Consider the following 9,571-nt stretch of genomic DNA (forward strand, 5'->3'; position numbering starts at 1 on the left):
TATCCTTTCAAAGAACCAGCTCTTGGTTTCATTGATCTTTTGTATTTTTATTTTTATTTTTATTTTTGGTCTCTATGTCATTTATTTCTGCTCTGATCTTTATTATCACCTTCCTTCTGCTCACTCTGGGCTTTTCTTGTTGCTCTCTTTCTAATTATTTAAGTTGTATAGTTAGATGATTTACTACAATTTTTTCTTGTTTTTTGAGGTAGGCCTGTAGAGCTATAAACTTCCCTCTCAGGACTGCTCTCATTGCGTCCCATAGATTTTGGATTGTTGTGTATTTATTGTCATTCTTTTCCAGGATGTTTTTAATTTCTTCTTTAATCTCTTTGGTAACCCAATCATTGTTTAATAGCATGCTATTCAGCTTCCAAGTGTTTTAATTTTTTGATTGTTTTTATTGTAGTTTTTTTCTAATATTATGCCATTGTGGTCTGAGAAGATGCTTGATATGATTTCAAACTTCTTGAATTTGAAGAGATTTTGCTTGTGACCTAATATGTGGTCTATCTTTGAAAATGTCCCATGTGCACTTGAGAAGAACCTATATTCCATGGCTTTGGTGTGAAATGTCAGTGGTATATTAAAGTCCCCTACTGTGATTGTATTATTGTCAATCTCTCCATTGATATCTTCCAGGAGGTTTTTTTTGTTTTGTTTTGTTCGTTTTTTTGGTACTTGGGTGCTCCTGCATTGGGTGCATATATGTTTATCAGGGTTTTATCCTCTTGTTGTGTCAATCCCTTTAGTATTATAAAGTGGCGTTCCTTATCTCTTATTATGACCTTCACTTTGAGGTCTATTTTTTCAGATATAAGTATTGCTACCCCAGCTTTTTTTTCATTTCTATTTGCCTGAATGATATTTTTCCATCTCTTCACTTTCGGTCTTGTGAGTCCCTTGTTCTGAGGTGGCTCTCTTGTAGACAGCATATATATGGGCTGTGTTTTTTTATCCATTCAACCACTCAATGTCTTTTGATTGGAGTGTTTAGTCCATTTATGTTTAAAGTTATTATTGATAGGTACTTGTTTGTACCCATATTTATTTTTTGTGCCTGTGTTCTTTCTTCCATTTTTATTCCTTCTTTTTACACCACATTCTTCTTTTGAATATTTGGGTTAAATATATATTTTTCCCAAGGATGAATTAACAGAATATTATTTTTTAAATATATTTTATTGATTTTTACAGAGAAGAAGGTAGAAGGATAGAGAGTTAGAAACATTGATGAGAGAGAAACATTGACCATCTGCCTCCTGCACACCCCCTACTGGGGATGTGCCCGCAACCAAGGTACATGCCCTTGACCGGAATCGAACCTGGGACCCTTCAGTCCACAGGCCGGCGCTCTATCCACTGAGCCAAACCGGTTAGGGCTAGTTATTCGTTTTTATGAGAGATCACCTGAGGGGCATTGTATCGAAGTATAAATTAAATTCGTCTAAAGAGTGATCCAAGGGGGTGTCACCTGGAGTGAAGTAGTGCTGTCACTGGTCCCACTCAGCTGTGTTTCAGGGGACGCTGGCTGCGCGTGAGCACACAGCCTGGCAGCTCTCGGGTCGGTTCCAGCACTTCAGGAAAAACCCTTGTTTTATACATGAATTGATAGCCATTTTGGCCGGCCAGTGGCTTTTTTTTTTAAAGATTTAAGTGATTGAGACTTAATGAATGATTGCTAGCCAGTAAGCCTTAAAATACAATAGTAAAGGAACATTCTTTCTTTTCGACGCGTGATTTCGATTAGGAGGCTGTCTTGTTACTGAGAGTCTGTCTAGTTGTCAGTTGCGACTTCATTAAAGCTATAGATTGAGTTGTTCTGCAGCACAGCGTTTCTAATGAAGTTACTGCTGTATCTGACCGGCCACACCTGCAGATTATTTTCACAGTGATTTCAGTAGCTACTGTGTTTGAACGTGAGCATGTTTGCGTCTGTTCTGTCGTGTAGGTCCACGCCATCCCTCTGCGGTCCTCGTGGGTCATGACCTGTGCGTACGCGCCTTCTGGGAACTACGTGGCCTGCGGAGGCCCTACTGGGGATGTGCCCGCGACCAAGGTACATGCCCTTGACCAGAATTGAACCTGGGACCCTTCAGTCCGCAGGCTGATGCTCTATCCACTGAGCCAAACCAGTTAGGGCAACAGAATATTCTTAAAAGAACATTTGTGACTCAGAAATTATCATGATATTCAGCAATGTTGCAAACTCTCTATATGTTGTAATGCTCTTGGCAGAGACCAACCATTTCCCTAATTGATGTGATATACAGACAAAGAGGATTTGCAGTAGATTTTCTCTCCCTGTCTTATATTGTCACAAGTTCTATCTTACTCATACCCACAAGGATGGCCAAGGTTAAAAATAGCAAATGTTGTTGAGAGAAATTTGAACCCTCATGCATTGCTGGTAGGAGTGTAAAATGGTGCAGCTACTGTGGAAACAGTTTAGCAGTTCCTCAAAAAGTTAATCATGGAATTACCATGTGAACCAGCAGTTTCTTTCCTAGGTATACACCCTCAAAGAATTAAGAACAGGTGTTAAAAAAATCCTGTGCATGAATGTGCATAGCAGCACTCTTCACAATAACCATAAGATGGAAAGAACCCAAATATCCACTAGCTGGTAAGAGGAAAAACAGAATGTGGTATATCCATATAATGGAATGTTATTCAGTCATTAAGAGAAATGAAGTATTAATACACACTACAAGATTGATGAACCTCACAAACGTAATACTGAGTAAAATATGCCAGATGCAAAATTGCATATATTGAATGGTTCAATTTTTATGATATATCCACAATAGGCACATACATAGAGACAGGAAGCAGACTGGTTGCTTGGAACTGGGGGAAGGAGGGAAGAAGAAATGACCACTTTGTGACTATGGGGTTTTCTTTTGGTGTGATAAAAATATTTTGTAACTAGATAAAGGTGTTGGTCACTTGACATTATAAATATAAAAATGTCACTCTAAATGGTTAATTTCCTTTTACATAAATTTCACCTCAAAAATGTAAGAAAAAAGTTGAAGGGCAGGGGCTGAGTGGAGGTTGGTAAAAGGGAGGAATGGGGGGACATTGGTAATAGTGTTAACAATAAATTAAAAAATAAGAATTTTCTCTTACTGCTTTAGCAGGGAACTCTACTGACTTCTTTAAAAGGTGGTAAGCACTCACTATTGATGTTGTTTTTGCAAAAATCAATCTGTGTTTCAGCACTGAGGTTACACTCTGAAATGAATTTTGTTTAGGGGGCAGAATATACTAAAATATATCTTTTTGAGATATAGATATGCATTTTTTAAAAGTAGTTTTTGCCATTTGACAGCCCCAATATCAAGTTAAAAGCTTCTTAAGGTCATTTAGGTCAACCTCATCCCTAATTATATAAATCTCTTGGGTGTCATAGATTACGGCCATTGAAAAATCAATGGATCTGAAACACTAACTTTCTTCTGTTTAACTTGGTATATGTTATGCCCCATTAATATCCTGTTTTCACTTCTCCAGATATGCATGTTATTTCATTTCTTGATTTCTTTGTAATTTCTGTACCTTTTTGCTTGGACTGTCCTTCTTCTCCTTGGTCACTAAGCAAACTTCTATTCTTCTTTTAAATAGACTCAAATCCAAGTGTCACTTCCTCAAGAAGACTTAGTTTCTTCTTTTGCTGTTCTACCTAATATCTTGCATATACTACTATTAATTTACCTAGGACACAATTGTGACTATTTAGTTGCATTTCTATTTTCACTACTAGACTGGACTGTGAACTCCTTAAGGTTAAAAAACATTATAACCTTATTCATTATGCTCTTTGTTATAGTCTTTCTTCTTAGAAAAGTACAAGTCCTATAAGAGGAACTGAAAAGAGTATGTTGAGACAATTATACAAAAGACAGTATGGTGTTGCTTTTCCTGGGAGCAGGAGAATAATGAAAAGACACTTGGAAACCTGGTCATATCTGATGATGATGATTTCAGCTGTCATATATTTTTTTTGAAAATTTTAGCCCCAAAGTATCCTGTCTCAAAGTCTCAATCATCTATCTCCTTACAAGATATAATGTGTCTGCTATTGTATTCCCAGCTTCTTCAATTGAGAAGAAGTCCTGATTATTTGCACTGGCAAGAGTATTTCCTGTAGATGCTCTTAATGTAAAATACAGCATTTTGAGACCATGGGATCTGCACTGAATAAATTTTTTTCTACTTGTATCTACTGCCATGGCTGAATAGTTCTGAAGACTTGGACACATTTTTTGTGGCCTGATTCTCTCTGAAAAAGACAACTCCCTCATCCCTAGAGCCCTTGAAGGTCTCTAGAAGCTTTAGCAAGGCAGATGAGTCTGCCAACCTCAGCACTCTGATAGTTTCCATCCTGTACATGTTTTAACCCTCAGGGTAGAGTGAAGGCCTGCAGATATTCTTTCATAACATTTGTTTGGCAAGAAAAATAGAAAAAAATGATAGCAGCCAAGGGTCACAGTTTTCACATTCTGAAAGAATATCTTTAAACATATTCTGCTTTTATTTTTGCAAAGTAAAAAGCTCATAGTTTTGTGACAAGTCCTTTCCTTATATTTTTTTGTTTTGCTTTGTTTTGTTCCTAGGATGGGGCTATCACATCTATAGTTTTAAAAATGCTTACATGTTTTGCATTTCTGTTTTACTTGAAAGTGCTGTTATATACCCTACTTTTTCTCTTCTTATGCATATTTCTATGTTCGGTTCTCAACTTTAGAGGAGGTACTCTTAATTTGGGGGCCACTGATGGTTAATGACACCCATAGATGGGCTTCTGGAAATATATGAACCCTCTCAGATTGTGAACTGAGCAAAATTATGTACATTTGTATATGTGTGCATTTTTTTCTGAGGAATAAGATCCATAAATTCAACCAGATTCTCAACACAGTCTATGAGCCAAAAATATGTTCAGAACTAACATTGTAAATAAACCTAGAAAAATCTGCTTTAAGAGACCTCTTTGGAGAATAAAATAAGGATCTCTGGCCAAAAGAATTTTTTTCTCAAGAGGAGTTTTCTCTTTCTTTGGGGAGCTCTCATGAAATGAGACTAGAACTTTCTAAATTGTAAAAACTGTTTTTGGGATTATGCCCTCACACTTTCAGATTGAATCTCCTTATTCAAGCTGCTGGAACTTACAGACTACTCGCTGAGCTGCTGCTAGAAGACATAAAAATCAACAGTTGTAGCTCCTAAGGGAGAAACAGCAAAGGAACTGTTGCTGGATTTATAAATCTTTCCCCCCCAAATATTTGAGGTTCAGTTGTTATTTGTAGGTTGCTGGAGAAAATGCTCCAGCATATTAATATCTGTGAATTTATATGTGTAAACTTGTGTACATTTCTTTATCAATCTGCATTTATTCAGCACTCTAAGATGATTTACATCCTCCCAGCCCCTGAAAACCCTGAGGACAGAGTCTTACACATACTCCCAATTATTTATGCGTAAAAGTATGAGGTTTGGCTATTGGACCCACTGACATAGCTAAGCATTTTTGGCCTCCTCACAAGGTAAAGAGTGGCGATGTGGCGGTTTGTGGACTTACATTCCATACTCTGCATTGGTCTGTGGGGGAAGTGAAGAGTGGGGAGAAAAAAGAGCTCCTTTAACTTCTTAAGCTACTTTCTCAGAAACAGAGTTTCATCCATTGAGGGACATCAGAATTGGGATATTTTCAGGTTTCTTCAACTTGTAGCTCCCATTTCTGCCCTTAAGTCATCCCCTTCCCTAATACTATTCCCTATGCATATTATTATTATTATTATTATTATTATTATTATGGTGAGAGAGGGTGGTATTATATGAGAAATGCTTATATTTTGGACTTGGTACATTTTATTCCTCTCCTAGCATCAAAAAAAGCAGTGGCAATTATCATTTGTCAGCATATAATAGGTACTTAATATCTACTGATGGATTTGAATTTTCATGTTGACTAGCAATTTTTAAACTTTAGTGACCTAAAATAATATCTCTAACTCCTGGAAATAGGGTGACTGGATTTTTCTATTAATGGTTCAAAGAATAGAGCTCACTGGGCAAATGTGGCTTTGGACAGCCAAATTCAGTCATTCTATCCTAGTAGTGGTCAACTTGTTTTAAATCTAATTAGACTGAACAAGACTAGAAGCTTTCAGGACATATTATCATTCACACACGCAAGGGATATGACCTTTCTAATAGGCATATTAAAACACAGGAAACATAATTCCATTTCCAAAATTATTTCGTATGGTAAGGTTAATGTTGTTTAGTTCAAGTCATTTGGTAGTGTGCAAGGAAGTTTTATAGAAGGGCAAGTCAGATGAACTATTATTTCAATTCCATTTTTAAGGAATTTATTGGCCATCTATTAAAATGTAAGTTCTATGGGGACATGCATTTTTATTTGTTTTGTGCCCTTTGATATTCCAGTCCCTGGCAGAGAGGGTGCTCAAAAAAACTTTCTAAACAGACTCAAATAATCAACGAGAGCTTAGTGAACAGGAACTATATGCCTCTGAAGATACAAAGAAAATTTTAAAAACGGAGTAGTCCTTATTCTCCATAAGTTTAGAATTTACCTGAGAAGATGAAATGAACAAATACAAAAAAAATACATGGTAAAGCGCCTAGAATAAGAACAGAAAGGTATGAGTTCTCTTTCTGGCTCTACAGCTAATTTACTGGGTTAGCTTGGACAAGTCCTTTATTTGGGTGCACCATTGTTTCCTCATTTGGAAAACTATGGATTACATACACTTAGATATTGACAATATGACAGTGGTATATTTACAAATTCAGAGAAACATGAGACAGTACACTGTAATAGCTGAAGAAAGTATCAGATAAAAAATGGGCTAGAACTTAGCCTTCAAAGATAAGTAGCAATTGCCTTTGTGGAGGAAAGGATTAGGAGAATATCAGGGAGAAGTACAACACATACAGGAGGAACATATGAGTTTGACATAGCTAGAATGTCTTCAATAGTGGAGAATATATTTTGGAGAAGAGAGAAAAATAATGTCAGCAGAGGGAAGAATCCATGTAGTACCAGGTATAAAGTGTAAAAAAAGAGAATTGGACTCAGTGCAGGAGATAAGCAGTCATTTTAAAGCAATGCCTGGCACACAGTTAACTCCATATAGCCTATTAATTATGTATGCAGCCAAAAAAGGGAAGAGAAGAAATGAGAGAGGAGGGTAGGAAAAGAGGGGAGAAAAAGTGGGAGGGAGGCAGAATGGGAGAGGAAGAAAGACAGAGGGGAAGGAGAGAGAGAGAGAGAAAGAGAGAGAAGAGTGATAAGTAAAATATGGTAGAAAAATTAGTCTGATAATAGTGTAATAGTATTCAGGGTGGAGAAGTTAGATCAGCTAGATGGATATTTCAGCTATCTGAGAATATAGTCATGAGGATACAATCATAGATTTGAGCTGGAAATATCTATAGATATCAACTATTTAAACTCACATTCAAAGTAGAAATCCTTTCTGCATACTCATGGTCTCTGTTAGTTTCCAGTGACAGAGATTACTGTTTTCAAGGCAGCTTATTCCATTCATGGATATTTTGTATCCTTAGATAGAGCTTTCTGATCCTGAGCCTAAATTTGCCTCCTCATGAGTTCTACTCATTATCCTTGATCACCCCTTGGACTGAATATGTCTAGTTTTGCTTCCATGTCACATTCTGGCTAAATCTCCCCCTTTTCAGGGGGAAAACAAACAAACAAACAAACAAACAAATATGGTAGGAGTGTAAAATGGTGCAGCTATTAAAACAAAACAAAACAAAAAACAAAACAAAACAAAAACTACCAGATTTTATTTTTTTTAACCATCCTTTTACAGCATGATTTTAAAAATTCCACCATCTGGACTATCTTCTTCTGAAATCTCTCTAGATTGGTCAAGTTCCTACTAGAATGTGGGTGCCCAGAAGTGGACACAACCTATCAGATGTGGTCTGACTATTGCCAAGTTATTCCCTTGAACTGGACATTCTATTTGTATTGCTCTATTATAGCATTTGCTTCCTAAGCAGCTACATCACACACTCATTTCAACTTATGATTGCCTAGAAACCACAATTATGCAATAGATTGTTGATCTGATGAATTCCTGTTTATAATTTTGGCCTTTCGAACCTGTTGAGATCTTTGTGAGTGTAAAATCCAGGGGACTTGGCAGGTTGAAAAACAACTTCCTTCTAAAAAATGTCTAGGTTTGTTATCAATGGGGAGAAAAGAAAGTGTTGATATAGAGTCACAACTTGCTAATTCAAAAGTACTTGGAGGAACTATTTCCTGAATTAATGAAAGTCTGAATTGTTTTGTAATTTCAAAAAGAATTGTATTTGAAATAAAAATATTAATAGGAATAATGACTATGATGATATTTTCTTTTTAAAATTTTATTTTAAATCTTTTTTTATAATTGTGTAAACCCTTGAGCCAATCCTATAAGAGTGGTTTTGCCTGAGTAGCTTTGTTATTTTTTAAAATTTCTTTATTGATTAAGTTATTACATATGTTGAGAGTATAACAGATATCCTCCTTGCCCCCCCCCCATTGCTCCCCTCCACCAGGTTTCAATCCTGCCCCAGGCCTTCATCCCACTGCTGTCTATGTCCATAGGTAAGATGATTGATTAATTTCTTCCTGCCTCCCCATCCCCCTTTCCTCTGAGATTCTTTAGTCTGTTCCATGTCTCCATGACTCTGATTCTATTTTATTCACCAGTTTATTTTGTTCATTACATTTATTGTGCATTTATTTTGATTTTTAGATTTAATTGTTGATAGATATGTATTTATTATTGCCATTTTGTTCATATCTTTAATTTTTTTTCTTCTTTTTCCTCTTCTTAAAGAATACCCTTCAACATTTTATGTAATACTTGTAATATTAATATTTATGTAATACTTGTAATATCCGTGGCCTGGTGCACGGATTCGTGCACATTGAAAGAAAATTAATTAGAAGTAATATTTTAATATTGCTATTTGCCCTTTCTCTATTCAACCAGCTTGGCAGTAAACCAGATTCAAGGCCAACAGTGACCCTGCAACAATATAACCCATGGCCAAAGGTGGAATCATGTGGCCCTGCAAGGAATCAGGCTCCCTCCTCTCTGGCCAGGGTGCATCACCCAAGAACTGCCACTGCCAAGTCACAGCTCGGCAGCTCCTGTGTTGAGCGTCTGTCCCCTGGTGATCAGTGTGCATCATACCTACTGGCCAGTCGGACAGTCGAACGGTTGGGCAGTCACTTAGCCTTTTATATATATACTAGAGGCCCAGTGCACAAAAATTTGTGCACTTGGGGGGGGAGAGGGGGTTCCTCAGCCCGGCCTGTGCCCTCTCTCAGTCTGGGACCCCTCGGGAGATAACGACCTGCTGGCTTAGGCCTGCTCCTGGGTGGCAGAGGGCAGGCCCAATCCCTAGGTGCAGCCCCTGGTCGGGCTCAGAGCAGGGCCGATTGGGGAGTTGGGGCGCTGCCCCCTGTCATGCACAGAGCAGGGCAGATCGGGAGGTTGCGATGCCACCCCCAGTC

General features: G+C 37.4%; 1 long non-coding RNA gene across 1 annotated transcript in view; it reads left to right on the forward strand.

Annotated features, from left to right (window-relative positions):
• Window positions 1–1,620: 1,620 nt before the first annotated feature.
• The window catches only part of LOC106726705, an 18,243-nt gene continuing 10,292 nt past the window's right edge, over window positions 1,621–9,571 (forward strand). Inside the window, exon 1 of the long non-coding RNA XR_001362785.1 lies at window positions 1,621–1,775. This is a non-coding gene — a long non-coding RNA (uncharacterized LOC106726705). The remainder of the gene's footprint in view (window positions 1,776–9,571) is intronic.

The sequence above is a fragment of the Myotis brandtii genome, unplaced genomic scaffold (genome assembly GCF_000412655.1).
Source record: "Myotis brandtii unplaced genomic scaffold, ASM41265v1 scaffold305, whole genome shotgun sequence".
NCBI classification, from domain to species: Eukaryota; Metazoa; Chordata; class Mammalia; order Chiroptera; family Vespertilionidae; genus Myotis; species Myotis brandtii.